This window comes from Fukomys damarensis, unplaced genomic scaffold (genome assembly GCF_012274545.1).
Source record: "Fukomys damarensis isolate Sample0158 unplaced genomic scaffold, DMR_v1.0_HiC HiC_scaffold_23, whole genome shotgun sequence".
NCBI classification, from domain to species: Eukaryota; Metazoa; Chordata; class Mammalia; order Rodentia; family Bathyergidae; genus Fukomys; species Fukomys damarensis.
In genome coordinates this window covers 55600514-55625146 of record NW_022900935.1, presented here as the reverse complement: position 1 = coordinate 55625146, position 24633 = coordinate 55600514, and the positions used below count along the sequence as shown (strand labels likewise).

The following is a 24633-nucleotide window of genomic DNA, read 5'->3' as shown; positions in this document are numbered from 1 at the left end:
TACTTCCTCAATTCTATTCTTGTTGCTGTCACAGTTCCTTCTGTCTGTCTATAACATTGTGTCTTTTCTTTGCTGCAATTCTTATCTTTGGGTATCAAAGCTAAAAATGTTATCCTCAGATCTTTCTTTTCCAGAGCTCCCTTTCTGGGTGGGTTTATCTTGAGTTCTCATAACTTCAAACATTCTTCATACTGGAAATATACTTGCTCTTCCAATCCTGCACCCTGTGTCCCATTACTAGTATTTTTAGACATTACTCACATCTGTTGAGACTCACTATTGCCCAAACAAAAATGGGCAGAATTCTTACCATAGAATTTCATTTCCCCATTTCTCCATTTAAATAAAGACCTACCGCTCTATACACTTACAGGTATTCAGTATTAGGATTTCTCTCTAGTATTTTATCAAATGCTCTCTTTCCTGACTCGTCTGTCTGTCTGCCTATCTATCTATCTATCTATCTATCTATCTATCTATCTATCTATCTATCTACATCTGCTTGTCTATGTATATTTGCAGTACCAGGGATTGAACCCAGGGCCTTTGCAATGAGCACATCCCTAGCCCTTTTTATTTTGAGACAAGGTATGGTTAAGTCACTAAGTTTTCTAGACTGGGCTCAGACTCACAGTCCTTCTGCCCCAGCCTCATAGATTTCTGGGATACTGGGTGTGGCTACCATGATTGGCTTCTGTCTTCTATGCACTCATGAAGTTCATGAGTGGAAAAAACCTGCCTCTTGCTCAGTATTGTGTAGTAGAATTCAACATGTAGCTTAGAATATTATGCATTTTCATAAATACTCTTCGATGAATGAATAAATAAGGTTAAACCTGTCTCTCCCATTGTAACCATAGGCCTGTGTCACAACCCTTTCTATTTCATTGGAGGGTGCAAGAGCAATCTTTTAGATTGTAGTCCCCCAATGTGACCATAGAAGAAAACCAGGTTGACAGCTTATCAAATGGCAAGTACCTATTTCCAAGTTTGGGTTATTATGATGCACCAGTACTAAGCATCTGGGGGCTAAGCAAGTGTAATTCTTCACCAAAGTTCAAGATTTTTTCTCATTCTCTGCTATTCTATTCTTGTTAACTCTGTCCAAACTGTAACATTCTATTCTGCTCACAGCTTTAATACCCATTTTTTTCTTTTGACTGTCATTCCAGTCAGCTAAAATTATCAAAGTGAATAGGTTCTTAGAATTCAAACATCTATTTTCAAATACCCAGGCTTATTTCCTAGCTCCCTTAATCTACTAAGTCATATCTATAGCATTAGGCCCCCGTGGGGAATCAAATGAGATATTTTCTTGTGGAGTTGACTTGCAAATGAAAACACTATGCTTTTTAGTTAGATTGGTGTTCAAGCATTTTGCCTTTATGCTTTTCACAAAATAGTCCATAAGCATGTCCTAAAAATATATCATTTCAGTGATTTTTTCACTTTCCATATAGAAATCACTGATACATAGATATGAAGTAAACATCCTTTATATCAGAAACATTAACAAGTTCTCATAGGAAATCACATATAGTCCAAAATCTGAATATGAAATTTTGATTTTTGCCTTTGGAAAAGTTATTGTACAGTCCAAAGGTAAGAGAAAGAAAGCCAAGGAAAGCTAATCTAAGTCTGTCTCCATATAAAACAAATTTCTTACTCAACAGGAAAGGGATTATTTAATCGATAAAGAAATGCTCTTCCCTCTATGAAGTAAGTAGGAACATGAGAATTACCAACTAATTTCCTAGACTAACAAGCAGTAAACTCAACATGACCGTGTGGTTTTCTTCATTAATGTATTCTCAGAGCCAGTGATGTATGAAAAGTGTGATACACGTTTATTAGCTTAGAAACCCAGTCCTCCGTTATACAGTCTTAGTCATATGAAAATGTTTGATGCCTAGCTTTCCATCCTGCTTCTTTGCGGCTGTTCACGTCTTCACCACGTTATTCCTTTGCCAGGGAACACTTTATAGTTACAAAGAGAAACTGGCTGTGTAGTCACGTTGGGCGGCACATTTCACTTTGTACTTTTTTAGAACCTTCTAGCAAATTCATGTAGCTCTGTGGCCACACTGCCATCAATGGAATGTGTTCCGAGAAGCTACGAGTTGTGAGTGGCACAAATTGTTGTTCAAAGACTGACTGCATGGAGGAAGAAATGAATAAAATGGGGAAAAAAATGAGGCAGCGCATAACTTGTGCCTGTCTTTTCAATAATATTGTCTTTTTAACCCTTGGTCTAGCTTTGAACATGAGAAGCATCATAGAAGTCTAAGGCAGGGATTGGCCAAATGTGTTCTGGGAAAGAGCGCAGAGAAATATTTTAAAGCTCACAAAGTCACTGGTGATATCTTAAACTCTGCTATTGTAGCACCAGAGCAGTTCTGGGCCACATACAAATTACTGGGCCCAGCTGTGTTCAATAAAACTTTATTTACAGAAACAGCAGGTTAGATGCCAGCTTCGGGCTGCAATTCTCAGACACTCCTAGGTAATGGTGCAACCTCAGAATGGAACACAATGGGAAAAAGCACAAATGGAACACAGGAAGGATTACGGGCACCCCTGCCCCCAATCCTGAACTGCTCCATGCCGGACAAAAACGTGGAAGACCAACGATGAGCATTCCTCCTGAAAGTCACTGTATTCTGAGGATTCTTTATTGCAGAAAAGCTAATTAGTTTATGCATACAGGCTACATTAAAATGAAATGCTAACTGCATTTATCATTCTCGTTATTATTATTTTGCCATTATTTGCATTACTATTATTTCAAGTTTATAATAACCCAGAGGTTAACTGCACCGGAAGAAGTGGTCAGTGGGAGAAGCAAAAAGTGCTATTACAGCTTAGTGAAATCATTGGCTTTAATCATCCATAACGTACCAGTGAATGGAGAGTTTTAATTTTGTCAGATGAGCAGGCAAAGAATGATAGTGGTTTAATGCCTTGCCCCAAAATGTTTTGTCCATACACACACACACACACACACACACACGCACACGCACACACACACACACACACACACACACACACACACATATATATATATAAAGTTATTCGGGTTTACTGTAGACTAGAAGGGAAATACATAACCCACATGTTCTTTATGATAGCCAAAAACTAAAACTTCATAAAACCTTTTAAAAATCCTCATTTGTAGGGAAAAACAAAAATATGACAAAATGAAAAATGGAAATAAAGTCTTTGTAAATAGGGAAGGGAGGAGGGGGTGAAGGGAAGGCAGGGGTATTGGGAAAAAATGAGAACCAAGACCTGTCCTGTGAAGGTACAAGATCCCAATGATGAGTGTCACTGTACAGTAGGACCTAAAAAGTGCCAATAAACTCAATGAGAAAAATAAATAAATGAATGAATAAATAAATAAATAAATAAAAATCCTTATTTGTGGTTTCTGTCTTCGATAACCAGCTAAAGGCTTCACAGCCGAAGATGGCAGGACCCGAGTGATCCTTCCAGCTGTGCACTGCCCAGCGGGGTACAGCTATTCCAATGAAGCGGAACTGATAAAGTCAGGGAAAAGCCCGCTCCAGTCGCGGTTCCTCAGTTACACTACACGTTTATTGAGTTCACTGGACACAGAGTGAGTGGGCCCCATCTTGAATGTTACAGGCTATAGGCTATGGCCTCACCGAATAAAGTTCTTCTGGTCAGCCCTGATTCCTCCTCACCCACGGAATTTGGTTGTTTTAGCTTCCATGTAAATAATAGCTTCTAGTATTTGTCCTTTAGGGTTCCCAGGTAGTTTTTCTATTAGTAACCCCCAGGTGAAGCCGCCCACACCTCCAGGTTTTATTATTTAGTTTTCCCATGGCTCTTTTTTTTTTTTTTTTTTTTTTTTTTTTACATTTTGCTCCCCACCCTTGTGGTCCTGCTACTTAAGTGTTGGTTGTTATTTCTTCAGCTGGATGGAGCCTGGGAGAAAAGGAAGAAGGAGAAGGGGAAAGAAAGAGCAAGACAATGTGAGGAGTTCACTCAGAGTGTGGAGTCTGCACACTAACAACTTTCCCCATGGCCCATATAAACAATTCCCTAAAGTACTGTGCTAAAGGAATGCTTGCATCTCCTTCCTGTTGCCGCTAGCAGCCGGAAGGAAATGATGTTGAAAAAGCATCCAGCCACCTCAGCTTTTCATAGAACACGCCTGACTGTGTTGTCTTTGGGTGCATATTTTCCTGGCCCTGAGGGACCTTACAACCAGACCACCTAGCTATTATTTAACAAGTATCAGTAAGGGAAACCAAAAGTGCGTCTTCACACAATGCTTTTATTAATACTGGGCTCATTTGAACTACAAGAACACAACCTCCAGAATCTGCGAGGGTGGGCGCTTATGGAAGAACCAGTACTTATTTCAAGAAGCAGTAGGACTTTGGGAGCCCTAGTTGCATCCCAAATCATGAATGAATCTTGATTCTGTACTTGGTTGTACAGCAGTGGGAGGAGCCCAACAGTTAATCTAATCACTCAGTCTGTGTGCATGAGATGTGGACGATGAGCTGTTCTTCTCTGTGACATTTCATTAGCAAGTCCAACATGATTCAATCCATAGGTGCCGACTCCTCCCCTCTCACCCTCAGGAGTCGGTTTTCTGGGGATCCTACAGTTGTGTGCAGCTGAACTTGGGAGCAGAGCAACATGTTGTTGGAAAGTTAATGCTGTATTGAAAACTCTGGCACTTCAACGCATTTCTAACATGGGGAGGGTCTTGGGGGACCTTATACCCTCTTTCTTGTATTAAGCCCTGCTCCAAAGGGTGCTTTGTGATTTGGATGTTTAAGGAAATGGTTATTTGCCTTCCGGAGTCAGAATTTACTTTCTTCGACTTTCCTTTGGAGTTCTTCATTTTAAGATAAGCTCAAATATTGACAGAACTGGAACAGAGATTAAAGGACATATAAAATGCATTAGTGTGATACCAAAGGAAGAAGAAATAAAACCTAAGGGGCCTCTCCCACAGTAAATTAGAATGGCAAGGATTTTTAAGTCAATACCACTTAAGTTCCCCTGGTGCCTATGATGAAGTGAATCTGGCTTACGGTCGTCCTACAGCAAAGGAGGGATTCCACACCTTGACACCACTAAGAGCAAGCCGCTGTGTTACTGGAATTGTCTTCGTATTCATCTTGGCCATTTTCTTTTTCATGTGAATCATAATGTGATGCAAAATGAAAATCAGCTGTTGTCCCTCAGAGTAACGTAGGAAAAGTTCCAACAAGTATTCTAAAAGGTGAATAGGCAGAGAATCGGCAGCCTAGGATGTCACTTACGAAGTTGTGAAAAGAGAGACGGAATTTGGTGAAAGTGGGGGGGGGAAAGGGTGGGAGAGAGAGAGAGAGAGAGAGACAGAGAGAGACAGAGAGAGACAGAGATAGAGAAAGATTCTGTTATGTGCTTGTTATCTGCCAGAGAACCCTGTAGTCAGGTTCCAGTACTCACCTGCCCAGTACAGGACACAGGCCTGAGAAAAAAATACACTAGGAGATACAGCTAAGAGAGAAAGCGGGGTTGTGTCAGGAGGACTGATGCCTCCTCCAACAAAGGCACTGTCCATTCCCAGGCACTGACTTTTATTGGCAATCACCTTGGGTAAAGATGATTTGTGGTTTTTATGGGAACGAATGTAAACAAGGCCCAGAAAGGACAAGACAAAGCATTCTCAAATTAGGAACAGAATGGGCAAAATATATCATTGTAATTAGAACATTGCCCTTCCCATCAGAAGGTTTTAGTTGTGGGAATAGAATTTGGGTGTGAGTTACTCTGACCTTGGCCCATAGACTTCAGCCAGACTCGCTTCTATAAACAAGCCAACTGTGGGATTCACTCTTCACAGCCTGCTTTGGACATAATCAGTATTACAGTCCTTTGCAGTTATCAGAGGAATAATGATCCTTGAACACTTTACATTATCTGAGCCTTCTGATTTGTCTCAGTCAAGTGCTGTGTGTATGCCTCATTCACTGACTTTTAGATGTAGCCCAGCCTGACCCAGAAGAAGTGTGTCCTAATCATGATAGAAACAGGATTCAGGATCCAACTGACTAATCATTGACAGGGGTAACTAGGGAATTACATGGCCCCCAGTGGATATAAATTAATATGTTTAATGTAAGGGAAGAACAGAGCGAAAAGGAGTTCCCATTTGGCCTTGTAAAATATTTACTATTCAGGTCCTCACCAGTGCCACCAGTTAAATATTTACTGTCGAAGTCCAGGATCAGGGTGAGACATGTGGCATTGCTGGTGTCCTGGTCAGAGTCCGAGTCACATCCGCTCCACCTTAGTCTTCATTTACCATCACGGCTCCTTGCCATCATAACTTGTTGTGTTTGTGGGAAAAGATTAATAAACTTTCTGTCAGTGAGAACTAAGTTTCAATTAAATGTATTAGAAAGGCTTTGAAACACCCACACATGCATTTCTGAGGCCTCTGAGATTCCTTGATGAAAATAATAACTCAAATATGCATTTGGAAATCACTCACTGGTTCACTGGATCACACTGATTTCTCAAATGCTATGTACCCTTTAGCAACTCAGAAGGGAGAAAAACTGGTAACACATCTTCCACCACTGTTCATTTTGGAACGATTTTACCATTCTTAGTATAAAGGTAAGATTTCTTCTAGAGATCAGAGTACACTTACTCCAGCAAGTAAATCATGCAATTACTCTCTGAATTCAAACGGGACACTAAAGTTCCCTCTCGAGTCCATTTTAATGCGTCAGAGAAAGGGAAGGACAGCAGCAGGAATTGTGTAAAGTTGCCCAGGATGACAACTCTCAAAGTACAGAAAGAGATTTTCTCTGGCCCTCTGCCATCCTTTCTGTCCGTTGCATTTTGGCCTCCAATTCGATTTTCGGTTCATGTCTGTTTTTCTCTGTAGCTGTCCAAAATAAGTAACTCTGTTCTGTTTGTTGCAGCAGGATTTACATGTCTGAAATGACTCAGCTTTCGACACTTCTGAAAGATTTGTGACCCGAGTCAACTTCCCAATAAAACTGACCAAAACACCTAACTGGAATTCATCTATTCCGCAGAGGGGTATAAACAAAGGCTTTTGGAGCAAATGCATCAGTTCTGTTACTTCTGCTAGGTAGATGGGCGCTTTCCTCCTAGATATTTCTCTTCTGGTTTAATGTCTTCAACTGCAGCAATGTGCTAGACAGAGAAAATCCATTCCTGGACGTTCTGGGATTTGGGTCAAATACCTCTTGGTTGACATTCTAATCTTAATGTTTTCTAAACAAAAGAGCTTTGTCTCAAAACACGGATCAGTTATTTCCTAAATTAGGTGAATAGCTTACCTTAGCTAAGACAGGAAGCTGCTTTATTAATGGCATTCAGGACAAATCCTCAACATTAAAACATTTGATATTGCACATAAATACAAAAGGGAAATAATTCTGGCTGAGAACAAGGAAAATGCCCAACTTCAATCTCTGTTAAATTCTTTAAAGTTAGAAAAACCAATTTTTCACCATATTTTGATATTTCATTCAACCTTTCTTTATTCCTCACACTATTTTTATTAGAAACCTATGTCTTCAACACTTCATGTTTTGTTTAATTTTCATTGTACCATAGATGTTTGGAGGAATTGTTTTAAAAACTTTACTGAAAGATACAAATAAAATGATGGAAATAGACCATAGCAAGCTTTCCTTTTGATTGTTCACATTTCCCATTATGGTACTGATTTACTTCCACTGGGAGTGTGGGGCTCATAGCACCTCAGATCTTTGCTCTCATCAAGAATGTTAGGAAAGGCAGAGAAAAGGCAATAACATTGTTAGAGTTTCTGACATTTATCGTGTATATTTCCCTGGATTCACAGCTTCTTGAGATAAGAATGCCCAAACGAATAAACAAACAAACAAACAAAAAACAACAACTAAATGAAATGGTTCAGGGGAAAGCAGCCTTTGGGACTTCTAACCAAGGATGATTTCACTGTGGCCAGCTGAAGGGTTTCCAGAAGTGAAGTTGTGTGTCATACAACATGACACAGTCTGAGAATCCTTGGCTCTCCAATACACAGAGGCCAGCGATCCTGCGCTTTTAACATGTTCTTCAAGTGATTGTTTGCATGCTACACTTCAAGAAGTTGAGTTGCATCAACTATGCCAATCCACAGTCTCAAGCTATGGCTTAAAACAAAAAATAAGAGATTAAAAAATGTGAATATTTCAGAGTGAGTTAAAGTCTGTATATCCACAGGTACTATAAACAAAGTTGAACTGTCATACATAATCAGGAAGAAATCCATACTTGTTACAATGACCAATAAGTCAATAAGAAAATGGCAAATCAAAATTAATTGAAATTAATTTTTTTCTTTTTATTGAGTTTATTGGTACATTCTAGGTATACAGTACAGTTACATTCATCATTGAGATCTTGTACCTTTACATGACGGGTCTTGGTTCTCATTTTTTCCCCTTGTCCCTGCCCTCCCTTCACCCCCATCCTACCCTCCCCATTTACAAACACTTTATTTCCATTTTTTCATTTTCTCATATTTTTTCTCTTATTCCCTTTCCCCTACCCTTCCCACTTTCCGTACACCTTTAGCCCTTTTCTTCCTATTTCATGTTGTTAATTACCCCATTAGGATCTTGTGTACTATTATAGTTTTTCACACCAGAGAAACTATTTGGTATTTACACATGTATAACTTATTTATTTCACTTAGGAGTATATTCTGAAAATGTATCCATTTTCCTATGAAAGACTCTAATTTATTATTCTTTATGGCTGAGTAGTATTCCATTTTATTAAAAAAACACATCTTCTTTATCCAGTTGAAATTAAATTTGAAAGAACATTTCAAAGAACAAATAACTCAAAAAATGTTCCTTTCCATTAGGAATCAAGAAAAGACAAATCAAAGTAAGATAAAAATGCCATTTCACAAAATTGCAGAAATTAAGAAATATTATGTTGCCTGAGCTAAGACAGGAAGGACAAACAAATACCACATGGTCTTACTCCTATGTGGAATCTTAAAGCATTTGTCACAAAGAGATACAAATGGTGGCTACCAGAGACTGGTGGATGGTAGTAAGTTGAGTTGAAGATGCTGGGTAAAGGAGACAATGTTACAATTAGGTGGAATGAGCTCAAGAGAGTCATTGGTTGGCCCAAATGACAGCACATTGTGTCAGAATACCGAAATGCCAATCACAGATGTGAAATGTCCTCACCAAACAGATGGTATGTGACTAGTCCATATTTTAATTTGCTAGATTTAATTGGCACTTAAGGTCCAGTAACAGCCAAGGTGCTGTCACCAGGTCCACAGGTTAAAACATGTGCTGTACATACACAGTGAGGTATTATTCCACCATAAAGAAGAAGGAAATCATGTCATTTGCAGAAAAATGGATACAACTGGATAATGCTAAGTAAAGTAAGTCAGAACGACTTCTAGTCCTAAACTTACAAAAATAGCATAGAAATATCTACTCATTAGAGTAAAGGCAAGTGAGAAACTAAGGTTGCCATGATGAAATTACCTCTATTAAGCATTGTGAATAAGATTAACAGTTTAATAAAATATATCATTTGATTAAGCAATACACTAGCTCTTTATTTCTATCAGTTAGGAGAAACTGTTTTAACACCAAAATTTTAAGCTTAATTATTTCTTTATATCAGTGGTATTCAATGGGGGATTATTTTGCCTTCAGAGAAATTTTTGCAATACTGGAAATATTTTTGATTATCCTTATAAGGGGTGTGGGTGGCATCTATTAGATGCACTTTGTGTAAAGCCTTTCCCTTGACTAAGATTTAGTGACTTGCATCTGATATGTAAAATATGGCAAAAGTAATGATATTTCATTTTCACACTTAGAACAGTAAAGATTATGACTTTTACGCTTATATGAGAAAGCTAAAATATAAATAAGTGAGCAAAACAAAAGAGAGATGGCAAATTCTTCTTATGCTGAAAAGAAATCATTAGGTAATACTACACTTTTTCTCTACAAAACTTATAGCCAAAAACTTTAATACAGACCAGTATGCATGTGTACTTCTGTCTGCTTTTTACTAGATCTGAAACAAGAAAGTAGTGCAATTAGATCGAATTTCTTAAGCCAGTAGTACTAGCGGGAGTCCCCATTTTTTGCTTAGAAAAAAATATCCAACTTCTATTCACAAAGTAACTTCTCTGTAAAATAAACACTTTATGTAAGACTTGATTTGGCCCCACTGGGGCCAGGGTAATCCTTGGAACTGCAGGGTTGGAAAGCTTATCACGGGTTGACAAATAATCGCATTGGGTGAGAGCTGAGCTTCCACCACCAACAAGAGAACCCCATTTCTTCTAGACTTTTGAAAGAACAGACTTTGGGTATCATCATGTTCCTGAAATACTGATTGGATGGAAGGAAAGGCAAATTTGAAGTTTAAAAAAATCGATAATAAGTATTTCATTTTTCATGCTGTGTGACAAACATATTTTACCTACTTCACAGAAAAAGACATTTTTTTTTTTTTGTACCGGGGGTCAAACTTGGGTCCTTGCTCTTGCAAGCAGGTGGCAGAACCACTGAGAGTTAAGTCCCCAGCCCCCAAAAGACATTTTTTGATATATTCCTAACCAGTAGTGTACAACCACCTTTATAACAGGAAACAAAAAACGTGGAATAGAGCATGATTCCTACCAGTCACTTTGGTTTCTAGTTAACATTGGTCCAAGAAAACAAAAACAACTACTTTCACTGATGCAGAGAACACACAGTCAGCTTTTAGTTACTACTTACTGACACATATGTGTGTGTAATTGTGTGTATGTATACATATATGGTTATGTGCATATTTATATTTATTTTAATTCTCCCCAGGTTGATTTTATATCTCTCCTTTAAAGATGAAGGGCATGAGGCTCAGCGTTTAACTGACAATGGAAACCACCCAAATTAACAATGGATGGAGAGTTGAAACTAGGTACATTTGACTACAAACCTTCTTTTTACCCACCCTACTGGAAGCATTGTGTTGTTACAGCACTACCTAAAGTGTACAAAGTATATCAACAGCAGGAAGTTTGAGATGGTTTAGGATTTTTCAACACCAAACTTATTTATTATTTCTTCCATAAAAGAAGTAAGCTGATAGTGTTTTCCAGAAAATATTATAAACACCTCTCTACACATCACTGGTTCGTTTTTTAGAAATGGCTCAGGAATGAATCTGGCTTTCTTTTCATTCTTCCTGCCTATTCTCAGAGCACCATTTTCTCTTCCAAAAATGTGTTCTGATAGCTGAATGCTGAATTTTTTTCCATTTCCCTATTTTTCTCCCATTCAAAATGTCTTTCTTGATCTTTCAGTCTTGCAGTCCATAATTAGAATAGAAATTATTCCATCAAGAAATTAAGACATCGAGACTTCCTCACCTTTCAACCCTCTCTACCATTTGTGTGTATCTTGAGGTTTGACAAAATACTCTCCTCAGAATACTATCTTTCCCAACTCTCAGTGCCTCTTCTGTAACAGCTATTCATCCTTTTTATCCTTTCCTATTAGTTGTTCTTTGCCTTTGAATCTGATCACTGAATCCTATTATGGAAATTACTGACTGCTTTGAATGTCTTAATCCCTGGGGGCTGGTCAACCCTCCCAACACCCAACAGGCAGGAGAGAGGAACAAAGGAGAAAGAAATCCGAGAGCTCTTATTTTCTTTGCTTCTCTTTGGAGTACTATAGATGTATCACTTTGCAGAAGCAAAAATCAAATGCTCTGGGTCCCTCTTAGCTCTGCCAGGGGAGTCAATTTCATCCACTGTACACACCCACATCGTACGTTAGCTAATAACAACCTAAATTCATGTAGTGCTGAAAGAATGCTGGGCTTTTCTGTGGTGCTGTTCTCCAAATGCTTTGCATTTGTAATGTGGAAAAAAAAATCAGATTGTTAACTTCACCCCAAAGACTGAAACTGTTCTTTCAAGGGGGCACTGCTTATAATGTTGTACTGGTTTCAGAACATAGGTCCAGCATGTTAAATTGAACGTCTTGCCTAGAAGTTACAGTTGAATACCACAGAGCTAATGAAAGGTGGTCCAAGACTCCAGATTAAGCAAACATGGGTGGAGAGTTAGGCTCATGATACATCTTATGCTGCCTGTGTTGATGAGATGAGTCCAACATGTGTGGTCCTTGCTGTTTGTGGAAGATTTGATCATTGGGCTACTTTATAAATAGGGTTATTTTAAGGAGAAGTAGATCAGAACTACAAAACCATCTCTCTGGGACATCTCTTTGCTACCTCAACTCCTCTCGACGTTCCTGAACATGTTTCTCTGCATATCAACCAGCTAGTGAGTTCCATTTGTTTTAGCCAAACTCCACAAAGGCTCGTTTTACTATTTTAGCTCCTTGACACTACCCTATAGGGTCAGTGTTCTTTGCGCTGAGACTAATTTCTGGACTAATCTTTAAGTGTCAGATGTTTGCTTTGCTGACATGTCCAGTAACCAGGCCTGTACCAAGTTAATGCAAATTTAAAAATGAAAAGATAGCCAACGTGGTGATGCATTCCTGTAATCCCAGCATGCGGGATGCTGAGGCAGGAGGATGGCTGTGAGTTCAAGACCAGCCTGGGCTACATAGTGAGTTCTAGGTCTGTCTCAATTACATAGTGAGACCCTGTCTCAAAAACCAAAAAATAATAAATAAAATACAAATGAAAAGATAATGCTACTTCAGTAAAACACACCCATGTGTGTAAGTGTGTGCCTATATTTGTGTGTGTGTGTGTGTGTGTGTGTGTGTGTACTTGGATAGAGAAGAAGGGAGTCAGTTGCTGATCTACATGCATAACTTGCTGATTTTTATTCTTTTCTCTTTTCACCACTCTCCTGCTTTTTTGTTCATGCTGACGTGTTTCTCAATAATTATACAGATTTCCAACCTGAGGACGTATTCTCCTTCCTCCAGTACGTCTGCTGTGGTGTGAATGTGTCTCATAAATATTCTCTACTGGAAATTTAATGCTACAGTTCATATGTTGGTGGTGTTGGTTAGGGAGCTCTTTAGGTGACGACAAAGCCAGATGACAGCATCCCTCACGAACAGATTGAGGCCTTTATCAAAAGAACGAGGAAATGGGAGAAAGTGGCTTTGCCATAAAGCTGAAGTCTGCTTTCTAGGCTTGTCCTTGTTCCTATTCTCCTGTTCTTTCGTGTGCTTTTCTCACAGGTGGTGCCTACTTGCAAGACGTACTACCTTGATGGAAGACATTGCAACATCTAGAACTGTGAGGAACAAATTTCTTTTCTCCATAAATGTCAGTCTGTAGTATTTTGGGTACAGTCAAAGAAAATGGACAAAAACACCCAACTTCTCTGTGGTTTGTGTTGCTGTGCTCCAAATGCCATCTACTGATAAACATTTCAAACATGCTTCCTTCTGAAATAACCGCCCCCTGCCCTTCCGGGACTTCATCGGTAGGCACAGGGAACCGTGTCTTATGCTCCTTGGCATTCATTCTTCACATACTCTTTGTGTTCCACAGCCTGCTTCAGCATGACACTTGGACCCCTTTGGAGAAGCCTTCTCTAAGCAGGCACAAAGACTTCCAGAGTTCTCACCTTGGTTTTCAACTAGCTAAATGTCTACAATAGTCCTACGGAATGCAGTGCACCATGCTCTACATTCAAATAAACGACTGCACTTTTGGTCCTTATAAATGTATTATATTGCTCCTATATTATAAATGAAGAAATTATGGCTTAAATATGTGAAATGATCTACATAGGTGTCAATAGGTAATATAGTCTCAGGCCTTCATTTGCTGACCTTATTTTATTTTATTTGTTTATTGGCACCAGAGATCGAACTCGGGTCCTTGCACTTATGAGGCAGGCAGTGGCACCACTGTGCTAAATCTTCAAACTTCATTGTCATTTGAAGGTGCCGGAAGTTCTTCTACATCTTCTATAATGTGATAGTTTTGGGTTCCTCTTTCGCGCCTCACTTTTACTGGTGAGCTACAATTATAATGCTAACCATGATTATTTTTTCATTTTATATATCCAACCAGAAGTCCGAGAAATTTTATAATTTCCTTTTCTCCCCTGCCTTTTCGACAAGGACTGTGAGCTCTACTTCTGAACTCCCTCTAGAATGTCTTATTTCTACTTTTCTAGTGTTATGGTTCACATTACTCCCTCCTCGGGCCCTTCAGATCTGCACCGATAGATCATTTCTTCAATATCCTATTCCTTCACAGATGTGCCCATCATCTGATATGGCCAATGACAGCTGCCTGTCAAATTCCCTTTATCACCTGTCAATCTGAGTTATCCATTGTCTGGCCCAATGTACCTTTTCAGAATCACCTCCTTTTTGTCCTTTCCCACTGAGTGATTTTCTGTAAATCTGAACGATTTGCTCATTACATTCAGTTTATTTATTTACTTTTCTGGAATAATGTGGATCCATGTGTAAAATTTTCTCTACTGTTCCATACTTAAATCAATAGCCAGTTCCCATTTTAATACTTGTCCTATCCTCAAAGCTATTAGAAACAACCAGAAAACAGGGCTGTTTTACCATTATCTCACAATAAATAAAAATATTACAAATATAAGACTCAGATCCATTGGAATTTTGAAATAAATAAATAAGCAACTGTTTGAGAGAAGATATGCATTTCCAACAAGAGAGTGGGGTGGTACAGTTATATAGGCACACCCATGTTTACAGTGGCACAGTTTGCAGTGGCTAAATCTTGGAAACAGCCCAATCACCCATCAGTTGGAGACTGGATAAAGAAGATGTGGTTTTTCTATAAAATGGAGTACTACTCAGCCGTAAAGAATGAGAAGCTAGAGTCATTCGTAGGAAAATGGATGCATATTGAGATCAACTCTTATGTAAAATAAATAAGACACACATATGTAAATACCCAATAGTTTCTCTGGTGTAAAAGACTAAAAGTGTAAATAAAATCTAAATTGTATAATTGACAATGTGAAATAGGAAGAAAAGGGCTAAAGGTTTAGGGGAAGTGGGAAGGGGAAGGGAAAGGAAAGAAGGGTAAATAAAAAGTATGAGAAAATGAAATTATGGAAACAAAGTCTTTGTAAATGTGGGAGTAGGGAGGGCAGGGGTACAGGGAAAAATGAGAACCAAGACCTGTCATGTAAAGGTACAAGATCCCAATGATAAATGTAACTGTACTGAATACTTAAAAAGTACCAAGAAACTCAGTGAGGAGAGAGAGAAAGAGAGGGAGAGAGAGAGAGAGAGAGAGAGAGAGAGGTGGTACATACCTAAAAACATTCTTCTGCCTTTTCTCAGATCTTATGAAGTGTAGATTTCCCCACCTTCTTACAGTGGGCTCAGGATCACTAAAAGATTCACTAATTTCCTGGAGCTTTGCTGATGGCTCTCACCACTTTGATACTTTCTGATCAGCGTTAAGTTCTAAGATACTGAACTAAACTTCTCCCCTCTGCTGTGGTTTGACAATTCTGAAAGTTATTTACTTGACTGGTAGTATTACATTCTTTAAATTATAGTCTCAAAACCTTGACCCAGTGGATTGAGAATAGTGTTACTTCCCAAATCTTTGTCCACTTTCAGTCATAGAATGTAACCTTTCATGGAAGTAGGGTCTTGGGAGATTAGTTGTGATGAGGCCATGCTGAATTAGACTGGGTCCTAGATCAATGACTTATTTCCTTAGAAGAATACCATTTCAAGGCAAAGATACCTAGGGAAGAATTCCCAGGGAAGATGCAGGCACAGGTTAGAATGACTAATACGTCCATACGGCAATGAACACCAAGTATCAGCACCAACCAGCAACAGCAAGGAGAGAGGCATGATGCAATTTCTACTTGCAGATGCCTTAACTTGGGGTTTCTTGAATCTGGAACTGTGAAGGTATAAACATTTGTGTCTTAAGACACTCAATTCACAGTATTTTGTTACAGCAGCTCTATGCACCTACTGTGTATGGTCAATCTGTCATATCAGAAAATGGACATCTACTATAGATCAGAATTTTAGTTCAGTTTATTTTCTCTTTCACTTTTTAAAAAAAAATCCTGAAATATCCCAAAATTCTGTAACCTTGAAATTCTGAGAATATAGTTATGAAAGTTTCCCTGCAGAGCCTGTTTCCCTGCCCTGCCCTCCCTTACTTCCCCATAGAATTCTTCTGTCAGGACAGCCCTTGAACTACTCTAGGAGAACTTATATCTGACTGTTCTCAAAGCCAATTTTTTAAACCTAATCCCTCTGTTTAAAACAACTGATTGACTGTTGTAACTTCAGAGCATCTCCTACATCTATTGTCTCATCACAATCTTACTTAAGTTGGAGCCATTTGCACAAAAATTCTCTATGCTCCACAAGCTGATTAAAATTGTTAAAAGCAAACACGAGTTTTCATTCATATCTATGTGTAATACAATGCCTTCTTCACTAATATATCCATTCAATACCCACCTATTTCCAGACCACAATATAGCAAAAACATTTTAAAGTACTTAATAAGTGTATGGTCAACATGCCTTGGATCAAAATAAATGATACCTGAAGCTTTCCCTTTCTTCATTTTAGCCTATTGAAAAACCGAGCTTAGATTTCTCCTTGCTTTAGTTTAGCTACCCCTCTGGTTAAATTATTTGTTATCAGACACCACTGACACCCCTTCTTTTCTTTGAAACAGGAAACACTAAGAATAGCTTAATCCAAACCCACTGCATTTCTAAATCTCAAGGAACAGAGAGCAAAGAAAGCTGGAGAGAGGCCAGAAGTGACCAACTTCATTCCCTCGGTCTCCATTGTATCCCTTAGGTTTAATCCTCCCTACCCTACCAGGTGATTTAAGATTTTTATCCTTCTATCAGACTGGAAAAGGAAGTGAGGGTTGGAATTAGGTGTACACAAACTGTTGAAAAGCTGCCTGTGGATTTTGAGGGCTGAGCTAGAGTATCATTTTTATAGACCCTCTCAGCCCTCTAATTCAAGAATGAAGATGTACACTCTCTCTGGTGAGAATCATTATCAGCAGAATCATCGGAAGCAAAACACTAGAAATAAGTAATTATTCTCTCCACACAGGGCAGACCCGTAAACAATTTAGTGCTCGGTATGTGAGTACAGGGTTTTGCCAAGAGGAAGAAATCTACAAACCAGGCAACAAGTGAACACACTGACAAAAAGCGGTGCTTCGACATCACTCACAAAAGCTTAAAACAAAACAAAACAAAACAAAAAACAAAATCAGATCCAAGGGCAGCCAAAATCCTGCAGAACTACACGGGTGGAGAAATCAACCTCCAAGGACGATGCGTATCACATGACATGTTATCATGTGATTCCTTCCAAGAACTTCTAATTGTATCAGAAGACTGGGCCCAGTCTCAGTCACTCAATCAGGAGACTGGTTCTGGCTCACAGATCTGCGATGCGCTGAGCTTTCTCAGTGACAAGGTGCAGGAAATACTGGATACTTCTCTCTGGCTCATGTACCTTTCCACCACACATTAAAAGTTGGCCCTAGGCAAATTTCTTAAATCCTTGCCCAGATGTCTCATTTTTAAAGTGAAGATAAAGTAGCTTAACACAGATCTATGGTGAAATTGGATAAAATGGTGCACACAAAGAACCATACAGTGTGACTGTCACATGGTCATAACAAATATCTGTGCTTATCCTTTATCCCTGCAGGAGAAGATAACTGCCTAATAGACAGTTGTAGGTTTCAAGTGCCCGTCATAACACTTCAGTCAGAAACTCTCCTTTATTAATTCTCAGTATAAAACTCCACTGCTGTGCCAGCCAGCCCGGGAGAGGGGTCATATGACATGATTAGTCATAGTTCTTTTGTGTTTTGAAATGTTCTCACAGTGTTTGGTCCTCAGGAAGCTATCAAAATCAATGATTTTATGAATGTGCTAAGGGTAATTATTGGGATCTTAGCAAAAGAAAAGTAAACACGAAGACTACTCTGCTGTTCCAAGATGAAGTTCCTGAGATCAAAGCATCCATGCCACGTGTTCACATCCCTACAGGTGTTGCCAACTGCTGCCCTGTTGATAAGTCTGCACCTGTGGCCTTCTATTATTGCCCAATCTGAGTCTGTGTTGACAAAGATCGCTTGGAAGTGTACAAGAATTGCTTTATGACCCTAGTAGTCAATGTTTCTTCAGTGATTTAAGTCTACACCTGTGAAGCTCAGAGTCCCTTGTTTCCCCTCCCTTTTTCTCCTCCCCTCCTTCCATCCCCTTCTTTTTTCCTCATCTTCCCCCTCCTCATCTTCATCCTCTTACTCTCTTCCACTGCTCCTCCTTCTTTCTCTCTCCTCTTCTTTCTTCTCCTTCTTCTCCTCCCTCTCCTCCTCCTCCCTCTCTTCCTCCTCCTTTTCTTTTCTTCTCAGTTTCTTCTTTCTTTCATCTCCTTCTCTGTCACCTCTTTCTTCTTTTTTTCCCCTCTTCCTTCTCCTTTTGTTCATTCCTCCTTCTTTGGCACCAGGGAAATTTATTTTTTATTTTATTTTTCGAGTATTCTACCCAACAGAGTGAAATTTTTAAAAAACAGATTAACTTCCTAATCTCACTCTTGTGTGGAAGCTGAGAAAGTTGGTATCATAGAAACAGATAGTAGAATGGTTCTTCCAAGAGCTGGGGAAGTTGGAAGGGGGCTTAGAGAAAAGTCGGTTAAAGAATACAAAAATGCAGCTATAGGAGAGATAAATTCAAGAGATCTGTTGTACAGCATGGGGACTATAGTTAATGATGATACACTGTTTCCTTGAAGAATACTGAGAGTGGATGTTAAGTGCTTTCTTTTATCACAAGAATGAACTATTTGATAATAAAGTAAATTAAATGTAAGTAAATTAGCCAGATTTGCCCATTTGATAACACATATAGACTTTAAAGCACCTTGTTATATAAAATAAATACTTATAATTTTTGTCTGTGGTTTAAAATAAATACATTTGAAAGAAAATGAAGAAACTCCCTATAGAAGGCACCTACCAGCGCTACAGCAACTGAGCTCTAAGCCAGCACTGCTAAGAAGACAGGGAACTCACTCAGGTTCCCTAGAATGGGAAGTCCCTCACTGTCCTCCATTCTACAGCTTTTGTTTGTCTGGTGAATTGGTTTCACCCCATGAAATCTCTACCTCATGGCCCGTGGACAGATGAACTTCTAAGTGACAGGCATTTTTTTCAGTGGCTTGTCCCTTACATAAAGCTGAAACAAAATCATTACCAGGCATATTAAATCTCCTCAGTATTTTTCAATAGATTTTTATTTTTGAGAGGAATTTTAATGTAAAACCAAAAATCAAGTGGACAGTAAAGAGAGAGAATTCTAATATTCCTCCTGCCTCTCCACAGCACAGCTTTCCCTGCCAGCATCTCACACCAGAGTGATTCCCTCGGGGCTGCCACCCGTGTCATCCAGAGGCCATAGCACAGGGTTCACTCCGGCTGTTGCATGTCCTATGGTTCCAATAAGCCCGTAATAATACTCAGTCTTGTAGATGTACCACAGTGTATTTATCTGTTTCTCTTTTTTAATGCTTAAACTTTTCTTCTCCTTCTCTCCCAGTGTCAGGTTTACTAAGTCGCGCTTTTCCTCATCTAGTACCCATGAGAATTTGACTCAGACCTCCTGCAACAGGAGCATTATTGACTGACAGCCAGGGCCTTGCTTCCCATGGGATGCTTCCAGCCAATGGCCGCAAGACCGACCCATATTGCCAACAGCAGGTGACTGCAAAGGATGACTTTAGAGTGAGAAGTCCAGATAGTCCAGCTGAATCTTTCTTGGGATTGTGCTGTAGTCAAAATTCCACCTACCCCTTTCTATTTCCTTCTCTAGCTCCATTCAAAGGTGTCAGATCTCGACTGAAACTAGAAAGCTGCTCCTCCATTCTTCTGTTTTATTCTGCAATGAAGTTCTTGTATGTAGACTCTCAATGCTCTTTCTGTTTCTCAGGGTGCATCTGAGTTTGCCTTGGTACTACAGTCTGGTCTAGTCTGTCTATGCAAAGAACAAAACCTCTTCCATTGATAGAATGCTGTCGGGAAGAGCTTCAGCAATGTAAATGCATGTTTGTTTTTGGTTTTGGTACCTGGATCGAATGTGCACTTGGGAGGCTTGATTTCTTTCAATCTTGAGCCTCAATAACTTGAAAGCTTCTTATCAACACATATCGATAATCTATATTGTCCTTTCTGCCAACTGAGAGCAATAAAACACGTAGGCAATGGGTTTCTGAGTTGTCCAAGGAGAATGTATGAAATTCAAATGAGTCAAAACTACTTTTTCCTTATTTCCAAAACTCATTCATATGAACTATTCCGAGAATTCATATGGCTTTAGAATGAAATGGCAAAGTAGATTACTACTGTGAACAGCTTATTCGAGATGCACTTTTGTGAATTACTGCCCCACTATCAAAATCTTCAAGTGAGAATTCAAAGTGCTGTTTTCAACGTACAGTCTTAACATCAAAAACTAGGAAAAGCAAAAGAATAATTAGGAAAAGGAAAATGAGACACATTCCATAGAGCCGAGTAGCTCAGCTTTTAATTTCACAGGAATTCCCTTTCTTCACTTCTCACAAATAGAATTAACTAGTATTACTTTCAGCTCACAATGTTTAAATTAAGAACTTTATCTATTGATTTCCTAGATTCCATTGACAGAAATACTACTTCAACTTTAGCACTTGTAACCAATAAACATTTTAATGAAGGGATTTTGTTTCCTGCCAGACTAAAGGTATTATTATAAATATTCATGGAAAGTGAAAAAAACTATGACATGTGCTTTGCAAAATTAAATGAGAGACCTATGTTCTACCTGTTTAAAGAAGAAAGTTCTTGATTAAACTGATAGCTTGACTTTTTCATGTAATTAGAAATCTAACATTTTTCTTTGTTGCAAAGTTTTCATGAGGCACTTGTGATAATATCCCCTTGATGTACACCTAGAGATGGTTATTTACACAGATGCAGAGTATTTGCATTTAGCGGGAGGGGGTCACTGAAACCAGAACTAAAGGCCAAGCCCTCTGCAATGGTAATTTGTGGTTTTCCTACATCTAGTAGTTACAAAGGAGCCTTAGACTCTGTTGGTCATGACCAATACTGGACCAATTTTATGAAATTTTGAAAAAGACAAGCCTTGCTCTCATAACCCAATAAATATTCTAGCTCACATTAGGTACTTATAGCAGTGGAGGCAGAGAAAGGAGGAAGTCTAGGGTGTCATATAAGTAAGGCAAAATCGCCGCAGAAGGCAAGTGTTCATCCATTTTCTTTACCGTAGACCGGAAAACAAGCTGGTATCTGGGTATAAAATAAAATCAGGTCGCGATACAATAAATTAGGCAATAAGCCAGGTTTAGAATGTTTCCCCTTTGTTTCATTTCCATACAAACCTCTATGTGGAAGTGTTAAACAAATATGTAGGTATAATTTATATAATGAATTACGTGTGAGTTTCTTAAAAGAGAAACATACATGCGTGGACTATTTACATGAATAATAGAATGGTAGGAGATATTGATCAAGAATAAGGTAGTGAACTGGAAACTAGAATTTTAGGACATTTGCAAGTCTGTTTTGATAGTTTGGCAGTGAAACCTTTTCTACATCATTTTCACTCTCCTCTAATGCTAGCTGAATATTCTGACAAATAAGGAAAATAAAAAAACTAAAACATTCATATTTTGATTCAGAAAGGAAAAGGGTAAAAAAGTAATCAAGAGAACAAAGTGAGCTTGGCAAAGAAACCGCACTCAGGAGAAGGGAGTTGCCATTTCATTGCCTTCATATTTTGTTCAGGGCTTGATTTGTTCATGACCTATATCGCATCTCTTTTACAGGGGAATCTAAACATGATAACCTCATAGAAACTGAGCGTAGAGCAGTGGCTTCTGGATAAGGAGGAAGGGTGGAGGAATGACTGAATAACAGGTACTAGGAGAAAGAAGTTCTGGAGATTTGCTGTACAGAGCGGTGACTGTGAATAATGAAATATATGTTACGAGATAAAATAGAACAAAAGATTTTTAATGTTTTTATCACAAAGAAGGGATCTGAGAAGATAGGTACATTTACACTGAATTGAACTTTATAAAAATTGTACACATACGGAAATATTACATTGTACCACATAAATATGAATAATCTTGCATTGTTTCAGAACATTTCCTCCAAAAGTGTATCTGTTGGACACAATTTTCTCTGAAAAGTTACTGGGAAAAGTAATACCAAGTTAAATTTTACACATACATTTTTAATTTCCATAAATTTTAAATGCTTTCTATGGAATTCCAGTTGACAAAACAGCTCGAAACTTTTGAAAGTAGACTCCTGTGATTTCTTTTGTATGAGGAGTCAGAAGCATGAAAATAGAATGATTTATGAGGATTTGTTTGTTTTCAAGCTGATATAATTAACACAATATTTCAGCTGCCTTTCACAAAATTGTCACTTTCACTTCTTGTCTCAAGACTCAGGAGCTGCATGGTTAATTTTGCGACTGAAATAATCATATTTGATTTCTTTTACTTGCTTTTAGTATCCAGAAGAAAACATCGTTTCCCAGGCTTTGTCATTTCTAACTTTCTCTTTAGCTAAGAAATAAAAGTAGTATATTGTTATAATTGGCATTTATCTGTAGCTTTGTCAGGCAACATGAAACCAGTGTGACCTCAATTAGACATTCTTTGTGCATTAAGGACAACAGACTAAACAAAGATTAAAGGGTTAACAAATATTCATATTTAAGATGCCCCAGAGGGCAATTTCTAAAACGCTGTAATCCTCTTAACATCAGATACATTAACACAGCTCCTTATACTCGATTCTGTCTCTTCCACTTACCTGGCAGTACAGAAAAGTCATATGGCAAAAGCCAGGAAATTGAGCTTAACATATGTGGAGTGTTGCTTGGAACATAACAACTGTGTTTTAACAATTAAAATTATGTGCACAGCATTCAAATTTAAGAATGTGAAAATCTTTATAAAATCAAAAATCCTGGCCATACTTGTGCAGCAGTATGGAAATGAGCGGTAACCAGTCCACTTCCAAAAGTTCTTTTGCAAGTCACAGCCAAAAGCATGATCCCTGTGCTAGAAAGGGACACCCTAACAGAACTCCTTCAAGAGCTGATGTCCTGAAATTATCAAAGTTTCGGATAGGCAAACCTGTAATTTTACTAAACATATCAAGAGTGATATCTAATTCTATGTAATGGTAAAATAAGAACTATTCTCTTCTGAATGGGGCACAGAGGAGGAAGTCCACTTAGCACTTCTGTTCAACAGTGTGAATGCACCTAAGAGAAGTATAAAGTACCCTACTTGAAGAGAGTCACAGTACTGTCTCTCATACAGTGTCTCCAAAAAAGACCAAAAAAAAAAAAAAAACAAAAACAAAAAACCTATTAGATTTAGATGAGTCAGCAAATTTGCTTGATGATGATGATGATGATGATGATGATGATGATGATGATGATGATAAGATCCTGTGTGCACATCCAGCCAGAAGAAACGACATTGTGATAATGCTACATTTCCCCAGGTAGATTCAATACATTGTCGATCAAAATGATGGATTATGTAAAGGTGCACACCTCCAATGACAAATGTCATTATGCTGTATACCTTGCAGTGTAAATTTCCAATGCGTGTCATTATACTGTACACCTTCAAGTACCAATAAAATCAATCATAAAAATTCTTCTCAGAACTTTACAGCTTGACTCAGAATGTATTTAAAATGGAGAAAGAAAAAAAAATCAAGGATGGGTACAGAAAAATATGAAAAGGAATATGGGTAACAACAACAGCAACATGAAAAGTGTTTAGCTTTGTAAAGCGTACGAGCTCATTCTAGAGCTACATTATTTAAAGCGGTATAGTTTGTAAAGATGGTTTCTTTGCATCTCTTATGCCTGTCTGAATATGTAACCTTCTGCAAACCCATGCTGAGGGGGGAAGTAGTCTTATTGAACGTTGTACGTTGAGTAGGCTTTGATTTCTTACCCAGTTAGTCTCCATCTCCATTCTGGTCCCTCATGCTTGCCAAAGTTGGAAACCAGTTTAACCATTCAGGCCGATGCCACCATCGCTATATTCTGCTTCTCCACGGATTTTGGCAGAGTCCCTCTTTAATATATCGTCAAGTTTGCAATGCATGGATACAGGTTTCAGCAACGAAGCAAAGAGAGGGCAGGAGCAAACCAACCCATACAAAGAATCCTGATGGAGGAGGAAGATAAACGGAGAAAAGGAGGAATTAATCAATGAATAGAACAAAGCAACTGACTCACCACATGGAAAATAATGAAACTGTATCCACATGTACATCATCTATAAAAACTTATTGCAGAAGAAATAAAGACTTAAGGGTGGATTTCAATTTGAAGTCATTGTAGAGACCAAATCTCTCACTGAAAGCAAATAATTAGGCAAAGGAAATATTTTAGCATTTTTGGGCTGAGGCGTATGCCACAGGGTCTCATTATATAGTCCAGGCCGACCTGGAACTCATGGTCCTCCTGCCTCAGCTTCCTGAGTGTGGGGATTACACATA

The 24633-nt window shown here is 38.5% G+C and overlaps 1 long non-coding RNA gene across 5 annotated transcripts in view; it reads left to right on the top strand.

Moving 5' to 3' along the window:
• Nucleotides 1–24633, top strand: part of LOC104873750 — a 121130-nt gene that overhangs the window by 78639 nt on the left and 17858 nt on the right. For 2 of the 5 annotated variants that reach the window (XR_783571.2, XR_002025924.1), the window contains one exon: nt 13248–14786. The exons of 1 other annotated variant lie outside the window; for it this stretch is intronic. This is a non-coding gene — a long non-coding RNA (uncharacterized LOC104873750). Of the gene's footprint in view, nt 1–6962; nt 7133–10889; nt 11114–13247; nt 14787–24633 lie in introns of those variants that run through there. 2 more of the 5 variants (XR_002025931.1, XR_002025926.1) reach the window with 2 other exon arrangements.